Source organism: Equus caballus, chromosome 6 (genome assembly GCF_041296265.1).
Source record: "Equus caballus isolate H_3958 breed thoroughbred chromosome 6, TB-T2T, whole genome shotgun sequence".
NCBI lineage: Eukaryota > Metazoa > Chordata > Mammalia > Perissodactyla > Equidae > Equus > Equus caballus.
This window is the reverse complement of record NC_091689.1, coordinates 7767067-7787687: the sequence shown is the minus strand read 5'-3', so window position 1 is coordinate 7787687 and position 20621 is coordinate 7767067. Positions and strand designations below refer to the sequence as shown.

At 55.5% G+C, this 20621-nt stretch overlaps 1 protein-coding gene and 1 long non-coding RNA gene across 22 annotated transcripts in view; one reads left to right on the top strand and one right to left on the bottom strand.

Annotated features, from left to right (window-relative positions):
• TNS1 (tensin 1) overlaps positions 1–20621 on the top strand; it is a 206661-nt gene that overhangs the window by 48194 nt on the left and 137846 nt on the right. The window contains exon 1 of one of the 20 annotated variants that reach the window (XR_011439835.1): positions 18827–18900. The exons of the other annotated variants lie outside the window; for them this stretch is intronic. The gene's annotated coding sequence lies outside the window, so the exon portion shown is untranslated. Of the gene's footprint in view, positions 1–18826; positions 18901–20621 lie in introns of those variants that run through there. 20 annotated transcript variants of the gene reach the window in all.
• LOC138924553 (uncharacterized) lies at positions 7749–14993 on the bottom strand. 2 transcript variants are annotated; one of them, XR_011439488.1, is made up of 3 exons: positions 10830–14993; positions 10341–10458; positions 7749–8663 (listed from the first exon to the last, which is right to left on the bottom strand). It is a non-coding gene; the product is annotated as an uncharacterized lncRNA (long non-coding RNA). The 2 variants fall into 2 exon arrangements; XR_011439487.1 differs by having other exon boundaries at positions 7749–9300; positions 10830–10966.

The window sequence follows — 20621 nt, the reverse complement described above, 5'->3', positions numbered from 1 at the left end:
GTCAGGGGCCTCGCTTGCTCTTTGTTTATAAGAACTTTCTGGAGGTATATTCGTATACCATACACTTCACCTGTTTAAAGTGTACGACACAGTGATTTTTTTGTATATTCAGTCGTGCGACTGTCACCGCAGTCAACATTAGAACATTTCCACCGTCTGGAAAGGAAGCCGGGTACTCCTTAACTCTCGCTCCTCCATCCCTCTGTCCCTCCCCCACCCCTGCCCCAGCCCGGAGCAGCCACCGGTCTCTTCCTGTCTCTCTGTATTTCCCTCTTCTGGAGAGTTCATATAGCGGGAGTAATGGAGTGTGTGTCTCCGTGAGCACCTCTTTCACTTGGTGTGGTGTTTGCAAAGTACATCCTTTTTCCGGCCAAATGTGACTCCACTGCATGAGCATACTGCGTTTTCTTTATCCCTGGATCAGCTGATGGCCATTTGGGTTTTGTCCACCTTCTGGTTATTATGCCTAATGCTGTCCTGAATATTCACGTGCAAGTTTTTGTGTGCACATGTGTTTTCACTTCTCTCGGGTTTATAAACCTGGGAGCAGGGTTGTGGGGCCATGGGGTGACTCTATGTTTAAGTTTTTGAGGAACTGCCAGGCTGTTTTCCAGAGTAGCATATATTAGTTTTCTAGGTCTCCCGTAACAAAGGGCCACAAACTGACTTGAAACAGCAGAAATTTGTCGTCTCGCAGTTCTGGCGGCTAGAAGGCCAAAGTCAAGGTGTCGGCAGGCCGCGCTCCTCTGAGACCTGTGGGGGACTCTTTCGTGGCCCATTCCTCCTTCGCGTGGCTTGCTGGCAATCCTCGGTGTTTCTCGGGTTACGGATGTGTCACTCCAACCCTCTATCTTCACCTGGTACTTTCGCTGTGTCTTCATAGCATCTTTCTTCTGTGTCTGTGTCCACATTTTTATAAGGACACCAGTCCTCTTGGGGTAAGGCCCACCCTAATGGTCTCATTTTAGCTTGATCCCCTCTCTAAAGACCCTACTGCCAAAGACGGTCACGTTCTGAGGTGCTGGAGCTTAGGGCTTCCGCATGCCTTTTCTGGGGGGACACAATTGAACCCACAACATACCTGCCCCATTTGACATTCTCCTCAGCAGTGGATGGAGGTTCTGATTTCTCCACATCCTCATCAATACTTATCTGATCCTGGAGGACAGCCGTCCTAGTGGGTGTGAGGGGACAGCTCACGGTGGCTTTGATTTGATTCCCTGATGACTGATGATGCCCAGCATCCTCCCATGTGCTTATTGGCCATTTGCTTATCTTTTTTGGAGAAATATTTATTCAGATTCTTTGCCCATTTTAAAAATTAGGTTTTTTAAATTTCTGAGTTATGAGTGTTTTATATGTTCAGGATGCAAGTTCCTTATCAAGTATATGATTTGAGATAGATTTTTCCCGTTCTGTGAGTTCTCTTTTTACTTTGTGCTTTTCGTGTCATACCTAAGAATCCATCGCCAAATCTGACGTCACGAAGATTTAACCCTATGTTTTCTTCTAAGACTTTCATAGTTTTGGCTTTACAATTAGGTCTTTCATCCATTTTGAGTTAATCTGTATCTAAGGTATGAGGTCAGGGCCCAGCTGCATTCTTTTGTGTGTACCTCCCCAGTTGTTCCAGAACCATTTGTTGAAAAGGTATTCTTTGTCCACTTGGCCGTGATGATCTTGGCAACCTTGCCCAAAATCAACTGATCGCTGATGTGAGGGTTTATTTCTGGAATCTCAGTTGTATTCCACTGAGAGTGGAATAAGGATGTCTATCCGTACACCAGGACCAGGTATGCTGTTTTGATATTGTTGCTTTGTGGTAGGTTTTGAAACCGGGAAGTGTGAGTCTCCCAATTTTGTTCTTTTTCAAGATTGTTTTGCCTATTCTGGGTCCCTTCAGTTTCCACGGGAGTTTTAGATCAGCCTATCAATTTCTACGAAGCAGCCAGCTGGGATCCCAATAAGGATTAAATAGGATCTCTGGATCAATGTGGGGAGTATTTCCATCTTAGCAGTGTGGAATCTTCTGATCCATGAGCATGGGATGTCTTTCCATTTATTTAGATCTTCTTTAATTTCTTTCAATACTGTTTCATAGTTTTCAGAGTATAAGTTTTGTGCTTTTTTTGTTCCATTTATTCCTGAGTATTTTGTTCTTTTTGATGCTATTTTAAATGGAATCGTTTTCTTAATTTTGTTTTCAGATTACCCATTGCCAGGATGTAGAAGTACAATTGATTTTTGTATGTTGATGATTTATCCTGCAACCTTGATGAACTCATTTGTTAGTTCCAATAGTTTTTTAATGGATTCCTTAGGATTTTCCATATACAAGGTCATGTCATCTGTGAATAGAGAGTTTTACTTCTTTCTTTCCAACCTGGATGCCTTTTCTTTTTTTCCTTTTTTTTCCCTAATTGTCCTGGCTGGGACTTCCGGTACAACGTTGACTGGAAGTGGCACGAGCAGAAATCCTTATCTCGTTCTTGATCTCAGGGGAGAGTGTGCAGTCTTTCACCATTGAGTGTGGTGTTGGCTGTGAGTTTTTTGTAGATGCTGTTTGTCAGGTTGAGGACATCTCTTTCTGTGTCTAGTTCGTTGCGTGTTTTTAAAATCAGGAAATGGTGCTGGCTTTTGTCGCATCTTTTTCTGCATCTATTGAGATGACCGTGTTGTTTTCGTTTTTTTCTTCTATTGATGTGGTGTATGACACTGATTGATTTTCAGATGTTGAAACAACTTTGCGTCCCTGGGAAATCCCGTTTGGTCATGATGTGTAATTCTGTTATTATATGTTGCTGGATTCGGTTTCCAGTATTTTGTTGAGAGTTTTTGCATCTCTACTCATAAGAGATACTAGTCTTTAGTTTTCTTGTTCTTGTAATATCTTTGTCTGGTTTTGGTATCAGGGTAGTTCTGGCCTCGTAGAATAAGCTAGGAAGTGTTTGCTCCTCCTCCACTTTTTGGAAGAATTTGTAAAGAGTTCATATTGATTCTTCTTTAAATGCGTGGCGGAATTCACGTGAGAAGCCCTCTGGGCCTGGGCCTTTCTTTGTGGGTCGTTTTTTTTTTTTTTTTTTTTCTAAGATTTTATTTTTTTCCTTTTTCTCCCCAAAGCCCCCCAGTACATAGTTGTATATTCTTCGTTGTGGGTCCTTCTAGTTGTGGCATGTGGGACGCTGCCTCAGCATGGTCTGACGAGCAGTGCCATGTCCGCGCCCAGGATTCGAACCAACGAAACACTCGGCCGCCTGCAGTGGAGCACGGGAACTTAACCACTCGGCCATGGGGCCAGCCCCTGTGGGTCGTTTTTTGAACGCTCACTCAATCTCTTTATTTGCTATAGGTCTGCTCACATTCTCTGTTTCTTCTTGAGTCGGTTTTGGTAGTTTGTGTCTTTCTAGGAATTTGTCCGTTTCGTCTTAGCTATTGAATTTCTTGGCATACAGTTGTTCATAGTATTCCTTTATAATTCTTTTCATTTCTGTAAGGTCGGTAGTAATGTCCCCTCTCTTGTTTCTGATTCCAGTAATTTGCGTCTTCTCTCTCTTTCCTTGGTCAGTCCAGCTAAAAACCTTCTCAACTTTGTTGGCCTTTTCAAAGAACCTACCTTCTCTCTTATTCTACAGGGTTTTTCATTGTAATCGCTTAGTTTATAGCCACTGTTTATTGAGTGTCCTCTGCGTGGTGGCCACTCGACTCTCGTCTCGTTGGATCCTGGAAGAAGCACACGGGAGCAGATGTAATTGGCCGCAGTGTCCAGCGAGAGAGCTGAGGTGGGGTGCTTTGCCCGAGTCTGCCGTCAGCAGGCGGTGGATCCGGGGCCCGGCTCGGCCTGAGCGTCTGCCCCGAAGCCGGATGAGGAGGCTTCCTCTGTTCGGCCTGTGCTGCCTGCTTCTGAGGCTCATTTGGTCGTTTCTAAGGGGAAGAGTGGGGGTCGCAGTTCCCTGGCCTCACCTTTCCCTGGGCCTCAGCTGCACCTGGTGAGCCTGTTAGGCATATTCCTGCCACCCTCAGTTCTGGTTCCGTGGGTCTGGGCTTGGGCCCGGGGACCTGCGTTGTTATCTGACACCCCAGTGATCCTGATGGGGTCTCCTGGTAGCGCCCGAGGGACTCGTGTGTGCCCTGGAGCTCTTCCTCACTTCCACTGCGTGCAGGCGCCCAGGAAGCCGCTGGTTCCTCTGGCCTCTGTGTCCTGCCTTCTCCTTCCCCTGGGTGCGGGTGGGAAGCAAGTTCCTTTTTGCTTTATAAAAATTTGTAGGGAGTTGTAACACGCCCCCTCCCCATCTTCCTAAAGTTCTGTCTGAGGTAACAGAGCGCAGGAGTTTCAGGGGTTAATATGTAGGCTTGGAGCGTGTCATAAGCAGTCAGCTAGCACGTGCGCACACACACGCGCACACACACACACACATGCACACACACCCCCTGCTCCCCATCAGCAGCGAGGGGGCAAGGCTGGGGGAGAAAGTGACACTGAGCTGTGACAGGCTTCTCATTTTCCTGGAATGTGGCTCCCAAAAGGTCTCATATTTTTCAGCGTTTCTGCCTCTGGGGCTGTGTAAACATCACATGGGGGTTCGCTGCATCTGAGAGACGGACGGCAGGAGCTGGGAAGGGGGAGGAGGAACCCGGAGCAGGGAGAGAAGGGCTAATGGGAGATGGAGAATTGGAGCCAGAGGGGGAGAGAGGAGAGGGAGATCCTGGGGTCCTGCTGGGAAAGGACGCATGGTGAGACAGGCAGGAAGGAGCAGAGGCTGGCGGGCCCACACAGAGTGTGAGGGGTCTGGTGAGGGCTGGGTCTGTGGCACAAGGAGAGGGCACAGGGCCTGGCGCAGGTCAGGGGTCCGGTCAGCGGTGTGTGTCGGGGGTGACTTCTGAACCCCGGGTCCATGCCATCCTCCCTGGCTGCTTCTAGCTGTTAGCTTGGGGGTCCGCAGTGCCTGCTCGAGCCGGCTAAGCGGGGAGAGTGAGGGAGAGCTGGGATTCCCCTCCTGGGGCCTGGGGAAGCTGGCAGCCCTACCTCCTGGGCCCCGTGCCCTTGCCTGAGAGACACTGCTGGCCCTGAGATGCCCCCGAGAATCCAGCGTCGTCTCCTGCTCGGCCCTGCCCGGGAGCCGGCCGCTGACCTCCTGCGCTTCTTGAGCCGGGGTGTCCTGGGTGGGGCCTGGTGGAGCTGGGGCCCCCTGCCCTTGGGCTCCGGGGGGCCTTGGCTCTGCGGTTTTTGTGAGCTGTGTTATAGCAGACAGTCGTTCGGGCTTCGAAATCTGGTTTCCCCATCGGGATAGAAATGGTGACATTGGCATCAGCCAGCCTTGCCAGGTCGGTGTGAGGATCAGAGAAGATGTAGGTGGGCGCTTGGCATGGGATGAGCTCTTTCTCAACAGATCGTAACTCTTACTCTATTATTTTGAGACCCGGGGATAACAGACAGCTGAGGGCCCGGCGAGCTCCACAAGAATGACCACGGCCCACACTCCTTACCCACCCCCCACATTGATTCCCCCGCCTGCGGGCACCCGCTGGCCCCATGTCCTCCTTTCTCCCCTGCCTTGCCCGGGACCTGTGAGGCTCTGCTCCCTCTCTCTCAGAGTTTTGGCCCCTGGCTGATGAGTGACTCGGCCAACCGTCCCCCGCAGCGGGCAGGCGGGTGGCATGTTAGCGGGGGGCCATTAGAGGAGAGTGGGGGTGTGTCCTGGGCACAGCGAAGCAGGGGACGAGTCACAGATTAACCCCCCGCCTGTTTCCCCCCGCTGGGCCGGGGCACCCAAGCGAAGGTGTCCAGAGGTGTCTGGGTTCAAACCGGGTTCTGTTCAAGGGAGCGGTGGAGGAAGGTCACTCGTGGGTCGGCCGTGATGGGAGGGAAGGCTCTAGGGCTGCTCCTGTCCTCCTCGGAAAGCCACCCGGGCCTGAATCGATCCTCTGTCCCTGCCCACACAGGACCATTTAGTCTCACCCTCCCAGCCCCGCTAACAGGTAGGCGTTGGTGTAGCCCCTGGGACCTGGAGGAGGAAGCGGGCTGAGATGGTGGAGCAGTGCTCACACGGCCGGGAAGGGGTGGAGCCGGGGCCCAGGAATTGAGCCCAGACTCGGGGAGGCTCAGGAGAGAGTCCGACCCGGAGGTGGGAGGGCGGGAAGCCTGACCCCTGTCTGACTTCTTCAACACTCTCTCTGTAATTGCGCAAGGAGCTTTGCCTCTTTGTGGCTTGGGTTCCTGATCTGTCCCTGCCTCCTGAGATTATTGTGAGGATGAAGTGAGTGAGTGCGTATGAAGAGCTTAGAGCCATAGATAAATACCAGCAGTTACTAGCATCATTCCCCTGTGAATGGGGTCCCAGGACAGAGGCTGTGTCAGGGTGGACCTTCTGCATTCCTAAGCCCTCCTGAACCTCCAGGGAAGACAGTTAGAACGATCTCCACTGGACTGGGCTGTCTTGTGAGATGGTGAGCTCTTAGCAGCCATGTTGCGTTGTGAGGAGGGAGATTGGACTTGGGGCAGTCAGGGTATCTTGTTCTAAGATTTGGGAACTTGGGAGTCAGAGCTGGCTTTGTTTCCTGGCTCCCTTGCTGACAGCTGAGTGACCTTGGACAGCTTCCTGAGGTGCCCTGATTCTCAGTTTCCTCATCCGTAAACTGGGCTCATACAGACCTTCCTGTGGGGTTGTGGTGAGGATTGGATTAACTAGATCTGGGAGGTGCTTTTCAGCTCCTGCTGCACAGTAGCTAAGGATTTGGGACAGCTGTGTTGTGGTGGCCGCATTATGGTTATTTTCATTAGATGCTGAGTCTGGCTGTCTCCGGGTGACAATCCCAGAGCTGGAATACCCCTGTATTCATTCCGCCTGTGTCACCTTCTCCCCAGCTGGGTCGGCTTGCTGTGCTTCCTGAGCGTCCGCCTTCTTCCCCTCTGCCCTCCTCGTCTCAGCATCCCCCGTCTGTGTCCCCGAGCCGTCTGGGGACCTTCCCAGCTTGAACCCCACGCCCCTTCCAAGGTCGGGGACAGTTCCAAGCCTGTCCTCTGGCTCTCATTCTCACCCCTTGTCTGTGTCTTCTTTAGGACCCACTTAAGAATTTTTTAAAATTTTGAAATGCTTTTAGATTTAGAGAGTTTACAAAAATGGTGCAAAGAGTTCCCATATACCCTTCACCAAGCTTCTCTGAACGTCGCCGTCTTACAGAGGGCAGGACATCGACACCGACCGGATGCTGTTAAGCCGTCTGCGCATCTTAGTGGAATTTGGCCCATTTCCGCTGCCGCCCCTGTCCGGATCCAGAATGCAGTTCTGGATCCCACGCTGTCTGTCGTCTCCAGGTCTCCTTGGCCCGCTCCGCGCTGGGGCGGCCCCTCCGTCAGCCCGCGGCCCCTCTGTCTTGGGCACTTCTGAAGAGTGCTGGGCAGCTGTTTTGTTTTTAGAGTGTCCGCAGGTCAGGTTTATTTCCTATTTCCACCATTCCTTCTTCACATATTAACTGGAATTCTACTGTCCCTTTTCCCTCATTTGCTTATTTATTCAATTATTTATTTATGTCGGTATGGAACCTGAATATTCCCTTCATTTTATGGGTTATAATCCAATGCTGTCATTATTTTTCTTGGATCCAGTTGACCCAGCTATGGCCACTAGGAGGTCCTTTAATTTGACAGAACACATGGTTTTGACCCCTCTTATTTACTGTGTCAGTCACAGACACAGCGGTGTGTCAGCTGTGTCAGTCTGGGTTTTTCCAGAGAAACAGAACCAATAGGATATAGATATATATAGAGAGATTTATTTTAAGGAATTGGGGTGGCAAGTCTGAAGTCTGTACGGCGGGCTGGAAACTCAGGTAGGAGTTGATGTTGCAGTCTTCAGGCAGAATTTCCCCCTCTGCAGGAAACTTCAGATTTTGCTCTTTGCACCTTCAACTGATCGGATGAGGCCCACCCACATTATCGAGAATAATTTCCTTTACTTGCGGTCAGCTGATTGTGAATATTCACCACATGACAGAATACCTTCACACAACACTAGATTGTGTTTGATTAAATCATCGAGTACTGTAGGCTCACCAAGTTGACACGGACAACTAACCATCACACGCACCCATTCTATAGGAAGCATGAAGGTCATTTAGCTTTCCATTCGTCAGCGTGGTGGGGGACGGGGAACACAGGGGTCCCGGCAGGCTGATTCGGGATGGGAGAGCGCAGTTCTGGTCCAGCCCTCTTTAGTTTCTAGATCTGACTTCTGATTCCCGCCCTCTGTGAGAGCTCGGGGGATCTTTCCTGTCGTTTGTAAAATGGGAGAGTCATTGTTCTTCCGGAGTGGGTGGGGGGGTCAGAAGAAGGATTTTTAAATACCTGCCTTGGAAGCCTGGGTGGGAACGCCCCCTCCACAGGGCTTGGCTTCAAGTACCTTCCAGGACTTGCACCCAACCTTCTGGGGACACCTGGGCACCCGTCCCTCCTGGGAGAGGCTAAGGTGGTGTCGGCAGCAGCAGTTTCTCCTCTGAGCTGATCAGTGTGGGGGAGGGTACCAGAGAGACCAAAGAGGGTCAGCCACAGAGCCAGGCAGGAGCTGCGGCTCCGGGTGTGCGCGTGTGCCTGTGCACGTGCCTGCGCGCTGGCTCGAGGTCTGATGGGGAGTGATTGGAGATGCAGGCAGACCTTCTGGCACTTGAGTCTGCAAGAGAGATACCACTGCTGAGCAAGGCTGTCTGACGGGCCAGGGCTCCCTGAGGTTCTTTAGGCTGTTGGCGGGGGTGGGGTGCAGGGAGACGTCTGGCTTTCCCAGAATTGGGGACGGAGATGTGGACACTAGGAAGAAAGGGGCCTTCATGCGAGAGGAAAACCCTGAATATGTCCCAAAGACCTCCCCTGCTGATAGGGTCTTGGCATCCTTCCTCCTTCCCGGGCATCAGCTGGCCTTCTTTCTGTAAGGGGAAACAGGCCCAGGATGGTTCTGGCTTCAGTAGAGGATGGAGGAGTGGGTACCAGCCCCAGTCGCTGGGGTAACCAGATGATTTGCTTGGTCTTTGTGGGGACGGCCTAGGAAGAGTTGGGCTGAGATCTCAGCTGGAGGGAGTGGGTTAATTCTGAGGAGGTGCCTTCCGGTGGGGGGAGCCAGGAGAGGGGCACTGGGGGACGAAGGAGCAGCTGGGACCCCTTGGGAGGAATCTCGAGAGTGGAAGTGGCTATTTGGTCAGGGCAGGGCCGAGCCTTCGTGCGGGTGGGGCGTGGGTCTGCAGGGCTGGAGGATGAGCTGAGCTGCCGGGAACGTGGAAGGAGAGTCCTGGGGTCCCAGCCTGCCTTGCACGCACCTGGGGAGAACAGCGCAGGCCAGCTGTGCCCCTTAAGGGCACGTCTGTCCTCATACCACCCCTGCACCCACCCCTGTGAGCCCAGCCCCTGGGGCAGCGATGAGATCCAGGAGATGAGACGGGGGTCATTGAGCATCCTTGGAAGTGAGCTTGACCAGTGCCAGCCTCAGTTTCCTCGTCTGTAGCGTGGGGATAATGAAGATCATATCTAGGTTGTTGTCAAAAGCTTGGGAAATGGTGCACATTGTGGGGTGGATGTCCTGTTCCTGGCCAGGGCGATGAGTGGGGGCCCCTTTATGCACAGCTGGACCCCCACCCACTAGGCGGGTTAGTGGAGGGGCTGCGGGGGGTGGTCTCCCAGGACCCCAGCGCAGGACTGGGTCCCTCCCCCACTGTCTCCACAGCTGCTTCTCCGCCCCTCCTCCCTCACACGTGAAGATGATAAACACTCTGCCAGCTCCGAATAGGGCCTGACCTCAGCGGCGAGGCATCTCCCCTCGCCCCCCGCCCTCCCGGCCCTGCATTCCCACAGAGGAGGAGGCGCAGCTGCTGCCCCTCGCCCCTGCCGTCTCCTTTGTCCTGCGGCTGCTGCCCACCAGCCCCTTTCTTCCAGCCAGTCTTCGACCTTGAAAGCCAAAGGGCCTGAGTTGGCTCTCAGATGGGATAGTTGATGATGATGATAATAGTGGGTGCCATTTCTTAAGCAGTTAGGCTCTAGGGTCCATGCTAAGCACGCTCTGTGGATCGTGCCAGTGAATTCTCAGGACAGCTCCGTGAGGAAGTTGCTGTATGGTTCTTCCAGTTTTAGCACAGACAGGGAGGGGAAGATGGGGAGGAGGGGAAACTGAGGCTCAGAGAGGTCAAGCTGCTTGCCCAGCCTCACACAGCTAATGAATGGGTGGAGCCAGAACCCTGTGCTGCTGATGTCCCAGTGCCCCCTCCACCCCCAGCAGCGTCAGGCTCAGTCAGTCTGTCTCAACCCAGGACGCAGGTCCCCGGTCCTGAGAGCAGACGACGCGAGAGTGGGAGGCAAGACTTACTCAGGGCCTGGGTCTCCCTGGGGCATCTCAGCTGCCGGGAAGGATGGACGGGCGTCTCCTGGGTGCTGAGAGCTTTGTAGGGGGAGGTCTGTGTCCCCTGTCACTCTGTCGCCAGTTGCTGGAGGTGTAAAGTAAGACACCAGGGTGAGCAGACAGCGCCCCCCCCCCCCCCGCCCCGCCCCGCCCAGGCACTACCCTCACCCCTTTGCCTCCAGGCCTGTTTCAGGCTCTGCAGGGACAAGGAAAACATCCTGTCATTAATTTTTCCCCCGTGAACCTCACATTTTGAGAAAGTACCCTGTTTCCCCCATTTTTGTTAATCAAACACATTTTGACTACCAACTAGAACTTCCAGAAGCCTGGAGTAATCTACATTCCCACCCTGAGCTGGTGTAATTCCAGCCCGAAGCTCAGACGTGTGGTGTTGTGGAATGTTGACCAAGGCTCACAGCTTTCCATTTCCACCTTCCAGTGCCCTCACGGTCTAACCTGCGTTCAGCTTGCTGCCATCTTTCCTGCCGCTTCCGTGTAATAACTCTCCGGTCACCCAAACCTATCGTGCGGCCCGGCCCTCTGGCCTTCGGCTCCATCCTCTCCCTCCCGCGGATGATGTCATTCTGGACTTCCTGTCCGGCTCTTTCATCACTTTAGCTCTGTGCTGGGCCTCGGGCTCCTGCTGGGCTGGTTATCCACCTGCCCTCGAAGTTCAGCTAGTTGGCTTGGGTGTCGGAGAGATGTGGGTTCGAATCCTGGCTCTGCCACCCCCTGGCCTGGGGGCCTTGAGGAAGTCACGTGTCCTCTCTGGGTCACAGTTTCCCCATCTGTAGAATGTGCGTCGTGATGTCTACCTCCCAGGGCTGTGTGGGGATTGCAGACAGTGGGGGTCAGAGCCAGGCCAGCGCCGCTCTTGATAGACAGGGCGATGGTGGGTATTCACCGTCTCGCTCCCCGTCCCAGCCACCGCTGCCTTAGCCCGGTTCATCCCCCGTGGCGGGCGATGTCTCAGGACAGCTGCGTCCTTGCATCTTCAGGATGCAGACGAGGGTTTGGGCGGAGGGTGCCTGACTCCCGCACTGGGCTCGGGGAGTGAGGAAGCAGGCTGCCCTGCGGGGCTGGGGCTTCAGGTGAGCTCGTTCCCGGCCGCCGTCAGACGCGTTCCCTTTTCTCATTTCACCACGTCGTCGGTCATCACCATCCTACGCCGTTACTTCATTTTTCAAAAAAATAACTTGCTTTTTTAACCTTTTTCTCATTCTATGTGATAGAATCTGTGGGCGTAATCTATAGTTATATACCTTTTATTTCTTTCTAAATACAAAACTATTAAAATTGTTGAGCCATATTTGCAACTAAAATCATCTTAAAGACCACATTTAGGCCACGCGGATAGATGAACTTCTCCGCGCGTGTGCTTTGCTTTTTGCCCGTTCTTTGTTGCAGGAGATTTAAAACAGGCAGAAGCAGCAGGGCTGGGGTGAACGGCCCTGCAGCCGCCCCCTGCTTCAGCGACCGTCGGCTGTGTGCTGTTTCTGTGTCGTCTGCCCCCTCACTCCCTTTTTTTTTTTTACTGGAGTGTTTGTAAAGCAAATCTCAGACGTCATATCGTTTCACTGTAAATACTTCAGTATGTATCATTAACAGAGAAGGACTTTTAATTTTAACATTACCGTAATGCCGTTATCACAGTCAGCATAATTAATGATTTCTTAGGAGCAGCTGCTACCCACTCTGTGTTCCGTTCTCCCGATTGTCTCAAACGTGTCTCGTGTCGGTGGGTTGGTTGAATCAGGCAGGTGGACTTGGAAACTACGCTCCAGCCTCTCTGTTTCTAGAATGATCGTGTATCTATCTGCATGGATCGTCGCCTCTGTCTCTTCACCTGATGAGTGTGGTCCCCTTTGCCGGATTTCCGTGGTTTCCAGCCCTCTCCGCCCCCTTCCAGGATGCCAGCTGGGGTCTCTGTCTGGCTGTGAAGTCAGGAGCTCAATATCCCTCCCATTCCCAGCTTCCCCTCTCTGGCCTTGCCCCCCTAACCCCCTGCCCTGTCCCTCGGCAGGTGTGGGGCTCTGGGGCTTCTGGGTGTGCGTGTGGGGAGACGGTGGGGGGAGAGCGGCACCTTGGGGTGAAGTTGGGAGGGGACGGGAAGGCTCACGCGCCTGTCTCTCTTGATGCCTCATCTGATAAATATTGAGTCCCTGAGATGTCCATGTAAGGCCGCCTTGCTGGCTTGGAGCGGGGCAGCAGGCAGCTCCAAAGGGGCTGGCCGTGCGTCACGTGGCTCTGGGAAGCCCGGCTGCCTTACCGGGTGGGAGGCCCTCGTGGGAACACACCCTCTTGCTCAGTGGCGCTCCCACTGTGGGCCCACCCTCTGGGCCCCTGCCCTCTGGCTTTCATTGCCAGCCAAGGTCCTGCCCTCTCTGAGCCCCGGCACCTGGTCTCCAGCTTGGGCCTCGGCTCTGATCCTCTCAGATCCCGTCTCCCTGGGGCTGGGAAAGTCACGCCCCAGAGTCCCCGGGGCCTGCGTCCTTCCTCTCCTGCTTTGCTTCTGAGGCCTTTCGCCTCACTTCTTGGCCTCCTGGGAAATTGGTTCCTCTTCCTGGTTTCTCCCTGAAAGCCTGTGCTGTGCTCCTTTCGGGAAGCCGCAGCCCTTCTCTGTTCTCATTTGAAAAATGCCCAGAACAGCTCTTGACCTCATTGATCAAGCAGTTCAGAGGACATTAGAGATTTAAGTGTGTGTGCATGCGAGTGTGCATGCGAGTGTGTGCACACAGACTTTAGAACCGCACCCTGGATCACGGATGAGGCTGCGAGGTGAGAGAGAGACTGGAGTGAGGGCTGCCTGGGATCGCCAGGTCCAGCAGGACTCCCCGCTGCCACTGTGGCCACATCTCCTCTCCCGGCTCCTCTTCCCTTCAGCTGCCTCAGGCTCCCGCTCCGGTCTGGGCATCTGGCGTCTTCCTCTTTCCTGCCGGACTTTCCTCTCTGTTCCTCTTCCTCCCTCCCTTCTTCTCTGCCCCTCGGGACTGAACGTTCGTGTCATCCTCAGGGTCCTGCCTTGTTCCCTGAGTCCCAGCCCTTCGTCCTGACCATCTGCCCTAAAACCCAAAGACCCCTCCCTCTTGACTGCAGGGCTGGGGGACCCCCTTTCTCTGTCTTCACAGCTCCCAGGTTTTCTCAAAGCCCTCGGTGACTCGGGAAATGGAGGGCTCGTGTCTTCCTGTCCCCTCTTGCAGGGACACCCCTCACTCCTTGAGGCAGCTGCCGATGCCCTGGGACACCCCCCGAACGCCTGACCCCTTTGTGTGTGTGTGTGTTACTGAGAGCCCTGTGCCCGAGCCTGTAATGAACACAAGTTTCTTCCCTGAGGAGAATGACCCCGATCGACTCAGTGGCACTGAAAATCTGTGATTCTAAGAGTCAGCCAGGAGGCGATGGCTGGAGGTCTTGGAGGAAGCCCCGGGTAGGAGTTGGAAGACCTGGGTTCAGATTCTGGCCGTGGGGTCTCAGGGAAGTGCAGGCCTCGCCCCTGTGGGATGGTGGCCATGACAATGCTGTCACTGCCTGATGGTAGGACGGGGGAGGAGACTCCGGAACCCTGCAGGAGGGGCTCGGAGCTGCCTGCAGCCTCTGCCCGGCCGTGCGTGCAGGGTCCCCGAGGCGGCGTGGGGTGTGTGTCTGCCCCGCGAGGAGGGCCTGGGTGCAGGGGGGCAGCTGTGTGTTAGCCCACTTCTCAGGATGAGTACAGACCTCCTCTCTTTCCTGCGTGGGTGTCTGAGGGAGACTGAGGCCATAGCAGGCCTGGGGTCCCTGGAGAGGGAGACGCAGAGTGCGGGGAGAGCGGCGGGCCCTGGCCAGGCATGCGTGCTGCTGGCGCCGGCTCCTTGGGCTCCTCCAGGACGGCGCTGCGGGTGGGTGGCATCCACAGGGCTGAGACTCGGCGCCGGAACGTGCCGAGGATGCTTGAGGCCGCTTATCTCGGGCCAGGAATGTGCCGTGGTATTATTAGCCGGCAGCCTTCGGGCCTTTGGAACAAGCCCTGGGGCGCGTGGCAGACACCTGTCCAGCTCCGCCTGCCCAGACGCCCTGTGGGTGTCTGCGCCCAGCCTCCCCCAGCTGGGGCTCCCGAGTGAGCCTGTGTGCAAGTGTGTGCGTGTGCGTGCATGGGAATGTGTACATGGATCTGTGTATGTGTGTATGTGTGCATGGATCCATGTGTACATGTGTTTGTGGGCATGTGCCTGTGTGGGTACGAGTGTATGTGTATCTGAGTGTGAGTGTGTGTGATTGTGTGGCTGTGTCTGTGTGTGCCCCTGCCCTGAGGAAGCAGGTGCCCCAGGGGGCCCTAGGGAGCAGGAGGAAAGTAAAGGAGGAGAGGAGGCTGATGACCACCAGGCTTGATGAGAAGTTGGGGGCTGCGTGGGGAGGCGGGGACAGCATGCAGGACGGGCTCCTGGGGCTCTTGGCGCTTGGGATCTGGGCCACCCCCTTGACTAGAATCTCCGAGGCAGCGGGGGAAGGAGCCCTGAGGTCAGCTGGCCTCTATCACTCACTGGCTTGTGACCTTGGGCAAGTGACTTCGCCTCTGTCGGCCTCGTCTCCTCCTCTGTATGATGGTGACAATCAGTCCCTGCCTGTTAGAGTTAAAATTAGAGAAAAAAATACTGTGCCTGGAACACGCTAGGAGCTCCATAAACGACAACATTTCATCACCATCGTCATCATCACCGTTGTCGTCGTGATTATGGAGCTCTGTCTGCCCTGCATCTCGCCTTGGCAGTCCCTCTCGGTCCAGAACCCCCAGGCAGGACGGGAGAACCCCAGCTTATTCCGCTTGTGGCATGGCGATGAGATAGAGGCCCAGAGAGGGCACAAGACTGGCCCAGGGTCATGGGGGAGCCAGTTGGAACCAGAAGGACCTAGTCCCCTGGCTCCTGGCTGCTCTTGCCACCACGCTGCAGGTCTGGCTCGTATTTCGGGGTGGCGGTGCCTTGCCAGGCTGGAAAGGTGAGGAGAGTCTGGCTGGGTTTCTCCTCCAGGCCAGCTGCTATGGACAGCCCGGGCCTGTGTGTCCACTATGTAGCTTCCTACAGGACTGAGTTCCCACTGCCTCCTCTAACTGCCCTCCTATGAGTCTTCTGCTTCTGAGCTCCCCTGGTCCTACCATGACTCTCAGGTGGAGAGGAGCCAGCCCCAAGGGGGCCAGGCCCTGGATGCTTGCTCCCTTGCCCTGTCCTGCCCAGGAGAGCTGGCCTTCTACCTCTGGACTAAAGTTCTCATACCTGGCTGGGCTGCTCCAGCCCCACCTTCTGCTCCCACTCTGGCCAGACGGGAGTGGAATTCCTAGGAAGCGCAGGGCCCATGTAGAGCTGGGCCCCCCACCTGCCCTCCCTCTGCCCCACCAGCAGCCCCACATCCTCTCCCTCGGCCCTCTTATGCCTCCCTGGAGCTCGCAGGTGCCAGTATGGCTGGCCCCCCCGGCATTGCTGGCCCGGGGTGTCGCCAGGAGTGTGGAGGTGGGAGCGGGCACTTTGGTGCCTGGGCACGGTGGGCGGGGGTGGACGGGGCAGGTGGGATCTGCCAGGATCCCTCAGCCTGGGCAGCCTGTGATTGTCCTGGGTGCCAGCCAGAGAAGACTTGTTTTTCACAACATCACCGACTGCCCGGAAGGAAAAGAAGAAACCAACAACAACAAAAACCACCAGCAAACTTTTTTTTCTTTTGGAATCTGCCATTAATGGCCGATTGGCTGTACATTATTAAACAGGCCGCTGGAGGTGTGCCAGGGAGGGAGCTGGGGCCAAGACTCACAGCCTGAACACCATGTTCCTAGGAAACAGGCCCCCGCGGGCTCCCTGGGGAGAAGCACCCAGAGCGGAGGGCTCCAGCGGCTGCTCCTCGCCCTGTCCCCTTCCCAGTCCAGCCTCTGTTCTGGTCATCTGGCGGAGAGCAGGACCGTGCTGCACCTGGACCCAAACATCCTTTATCCAGGCTCTGTGGGCCCTCCCCACCCGGGGCTGAACTGCTCTCTCCCTCCTCGTGGTTAAGTGACAGGCTCCGGCTGCCATCCCCGCACAGGTGGGGCGGCCCTCGCTCTTCTGGGGGCTCGCCTGGGCATTGCACTGGGAGTTGGACACCTGGTTCTAGGGTGACACTGGGACTCCCTATGTGGCCTCGCTGGGCCTCAGTTCCCACGTTGCTACGAGGATGGGATTGGGCCGGTTGGCTCAATTCTTGCGCACGTTTTGTGAGTCTTGGGGAGAGGCTGGGGGTTGGTACTCGGAGTGTGGAGTCCTTCTTGCCCCCTCCCTGGTCCCATCGGTGAGACTGGGAGCCGCGTCTCGAGCAAGCGCTGCTGGGAGGGGCTGGCCGTTGGTCCACGTGCATCTCTTTGGACAGTCCCTCTAGCTGCCTCGAAGCTGACCGAGTGAAGGTCAAAGGTCTGAAGGTGGCGTCCAGTGGGCGAACCGGCAGGGGGTCTGGAGGCGTTCGGGTGCCCGTTGTCTTGGTGAAGCCGGTGCTGCCCTGGGAGACCTGGATGAAAGCCTGACACGGGTGTGGTCCTGCTGCTGCTGGCATGGGGGGTCATCAGTTTGGGAGCTGGGTCGTCAGGACCCTCTCTGAAGCTCTTAGAGGCAATATGGCGCAGTGGCTAGTGTTCAAATGTGGCTCCTCCTGGCGCCACTGCCCCTGCGCTGTCTTAGGATTGTTGACTTTGGGCAAGTGGCCTCGCCTCCCCGTCTGATCTCCCCCACTGTACGGAGCTGGGTTAGAGGGACGTCTTGTCTGGGGCTGCGGGCAGCGGGGAACGAGCTCACGCTTATCCCGGGGCCGCCCATCTGAAGTGTACACGAGCTGTTGGGATCCGAGCCATCCCTCCCTCCATGTCCTGTCCTGTCCCTTCCTGTCCCCCACCCCACTCTGTGTGCGGTGTGCTCTTCTGCAGTGTCTCCTCCAGGCCACTGTCCCTTGAGGGCAGGCATTCCATCAGGCTGTGCTCGTGTTTGCAAACAGCATTTGTTGAATGAATGAGTGAGTGACTGACTGACTGAATGAGGGGCCACTGGAAAAAAATCAGGGCCAGAGAAACCACTGAGCACCTGGAATGTGGAAAGGTCCAGAAACTGAGAAAGGACTGGACGTGTCCAGCCTGGAAGCGGCTGCGCTGGGGGACTGTGAGCCCCTGAGTGTGTGTGAGATTCTTGAATAAAGCTTTGAAGGGATCTGTTCTCCGAAGCGGTACCGGTACCGGGGGGTGCAGGTTCCAGTGGGTGGAGGGAGCAGCCGCGGCATGGAGTGAGCTCTGAGGCGGAGGCTGGCTGGAGTCCCCGGCACAGCACACAGCAGAGCCCGGCATGGTGCAGGATGTCCGCTAGCCGGGCCCTGCGGCCGCTGCCGCTCAGGCTGCTGCTTCAGATGGAGGGGAGGACGGTGACGGCGGCGACGTCTCTGAACTTCAGCGTCCTCGTCTGTGAAGTGGGATTCACGATGGGCAGGACCCCTAAGGTTGCAGGGAGGGTTAAAGCAAGTCGACACCCACACAGCTCTCAGAACAGCACCCGGCCCAGGAGAGCTGTCTGAAAATTCGAGCATTTCTTAAACAGGGTGGAAGAGATAGACCGGAAGGAGAGATGGATGGTGACTCTGGGGTGGGGGCGTCCGGGGTGGGGACGGCGATGGCGTCTCTCAAGGAGGAGGATGGGGGGGGCATATGCGCATGGAGGGCTGCTCTGTGCCAGACTCGGCACTCCGTGCTTAGAGTGGTTAAGTAACTTGCCTGAGGTCACACAGCCAGTGAGTGGGGCGGTTTCCCCTGCACGCCTGGGCCTCGGTAGGGCGGGGACAGGTTTCTCTGATTCTCTTGCCCTGAGGGACAGCACCTCATTCCAAGGGAGCAAAGTGATCATTGTGGTCTAGAGGGGTGCACCCTGAGTCCTCAGGAGAGAATTCTCCAGGTCTCGCCCACCCTAAAAGGCTCTATACCTAAAGACTACGGGGAGAGTGTACGAGCAGGGCGAGGGGACATTTTGGGCAGCCCACTGCCACGGGGCTCAGGGCAGGGAGACAGAGTTGGAAGACGAACACTGGAGGATGAGGTGGGATGTTAGGGAGAAGGGACGGTGAGATGTGGGGAGGGGAGGGGTGGGGGGAAGGGGGGTAGGTGCCCAAAGAGCGAGGAGGTGGGAGAGGCCGTGCAGGGGGTGACAGAGAGGAGGGAGAGGACCCAGGGATGGCGGGACCTCGGTTGTGGGCAGCTCCAGACTTCGGGAAGGGTGTCTGGCTGGGGTCAGTCCCCCAGGGCTACTGACAGTGGCCAGAGGGGAGTCTGGAGGGGAGGGAGGCCTGTTGACCAGCACGCGGGCCAGCCTCCGCCAGCCAAACGCCCAGCCCCCAGCCCGCTCGTCGCCTCCTCCAGCCTGGCCGCTGGCTTGGCTGAAGATCAGCTCCTGCTGGAGCCAGCACGCTCCCTTCATCAGCGCCTACAGCCTGGCCTTGTCGGGAGCTGGCCCGTCCTCAGCGGCTGCCCAGCCCCTGGCTGTTCCTGCCCTGTGGACATTCGGAGGTGAGTGGGAAGTGGTCCCAGGCTTCAAGGAGTTCACAGAGGAAGGGGCAGAGAGGCAAGGGAGGTGCATGTGGTCATTGGGGTTTGCCTGGCTCACTCTCCCAGGACAGATTTTCAGGTATTCGGTGATGCTTGTTGTGTCTTTTGTTTATCATTTGAAATAAAAATTGGGCCCAATTTCTTGAACCGTCCTTGCACTTTTATTCAACAAATATTTATTGAGTGTCTACTGCTGTCCTCCTCTGGATGCTCTTTGGTTTATAGAACACGGAAGAGAACTTGACATTTCTGATAGTGTGTGAGCAGCATGGAGTAGAGTATAACTCTCGCCTCCTTTGGTCTGGATTCTATACCTGTATTCGTGCAACCAAAAAGCACATATGCCGTTTGGGGGCAGCCGTATCCTACTGTCAGCTACGCTGAATTTCTGTTTTCACTAAATCTTAGACCTTTCCCTACATGAACTTTTACTAATTCAGTTTTTTTAAATGACTTTTGAACCTTTGTTGAGGACTTTACCCCAAGAGAAATGTTCCCTTGCTAATTTTGGTCTGTTTATAAAGTCAGTTTTGCATTTCGATTTGGTTCAGGGTCTTAGCTCTTCCTTCTGCTTTTTTTGCTTTGTGTACTTGCTAAGCCTCTGTTCTAAGTTTTCACCTAAGTTGCTGATAAGTGTGTTGGGCAAGCCAGGGCAGAGGACAGAGCCCTTTGGCAAGCCAGGAAGTTGACATTGATCTATTAATCAGCACCCCCCGGCTTGCTGGCTGGGAATCCGCTCAGCTTCTATCTTGTCTCCGGGTGCTCATGGCGATGCTGCCAACGCCTTCCTGAGATCCAGATAGTATAGGTCTGGGGGATTCCCCGCCCGCCTGCCCTGCGGCTCTGGGAGCCTTATAATATGGGCTTGGGGTGGGGATGTGGCTCCGTGAGGGAGGAGGCTGGAGTGGAATCCCGCCCCGGAGCCCATGACATCCCGGTCCATCCAGCCTTGAAATCGCGCTTCTCAGGTGACAGCCATTTGGGTGCTGTGAACTGGTGCCGAAGGTGACCTGCCACCGAGGACCCACATCGGCCTAGAAACGTCTTCGAGGGGACGTTAGAGGTTGTCGGATCAGGAGGTGGAAGCCAGGAGGGACCGAGAGTGAGCTCTGGCCACCAAGGCATCGGTGGCTGAGCAGGGCTGGAACCCGAGGCCCTGACCCCCAATCTGAGGCTCTTGGTGTCAGATCCAAGTGCCTGGAAACTGAGGCAGGCTCAGAGGAGCGAGGGGCTGCCAGCGTGTGTCTTGGGGACAAGCTGTTGGCAGGCTGTTTTCCCCATGCCTCCCTGCCCTTCTGACCCTCTGCTCTCCGAGTCTGGTGCAGATCTGAGAGTAGGAAGCTGGAATGTGGAAGGCTCAGTCTCCTCCCTGGGGGAGTGTGTGGCAAAGGGCCCCAGGAGGCTGGGTCCATCTCCGCACTTGGAGAGATGATGGGAATGCATGCAAATGAGATGCAAATAGGGGACCAGCGGTGAGAGGGGGTGCCCCCCCCAAGTCTGGCCTGGGTGTTAAGGATGACAAATAGAAAAGGAAGCTGCCCGAGACCTGGGTTGTGGAGCCCAGTGTCAGGAAAGAAGGGAGGGAGAGGGGCTCTGGGGCAGCCGGGTGGGGTGTGGCTTCTGGATCAGCTCTGGGGGGAGCCCTGGTGAGGGGGGTTCCATGGGATGACCCTGAGATGAAA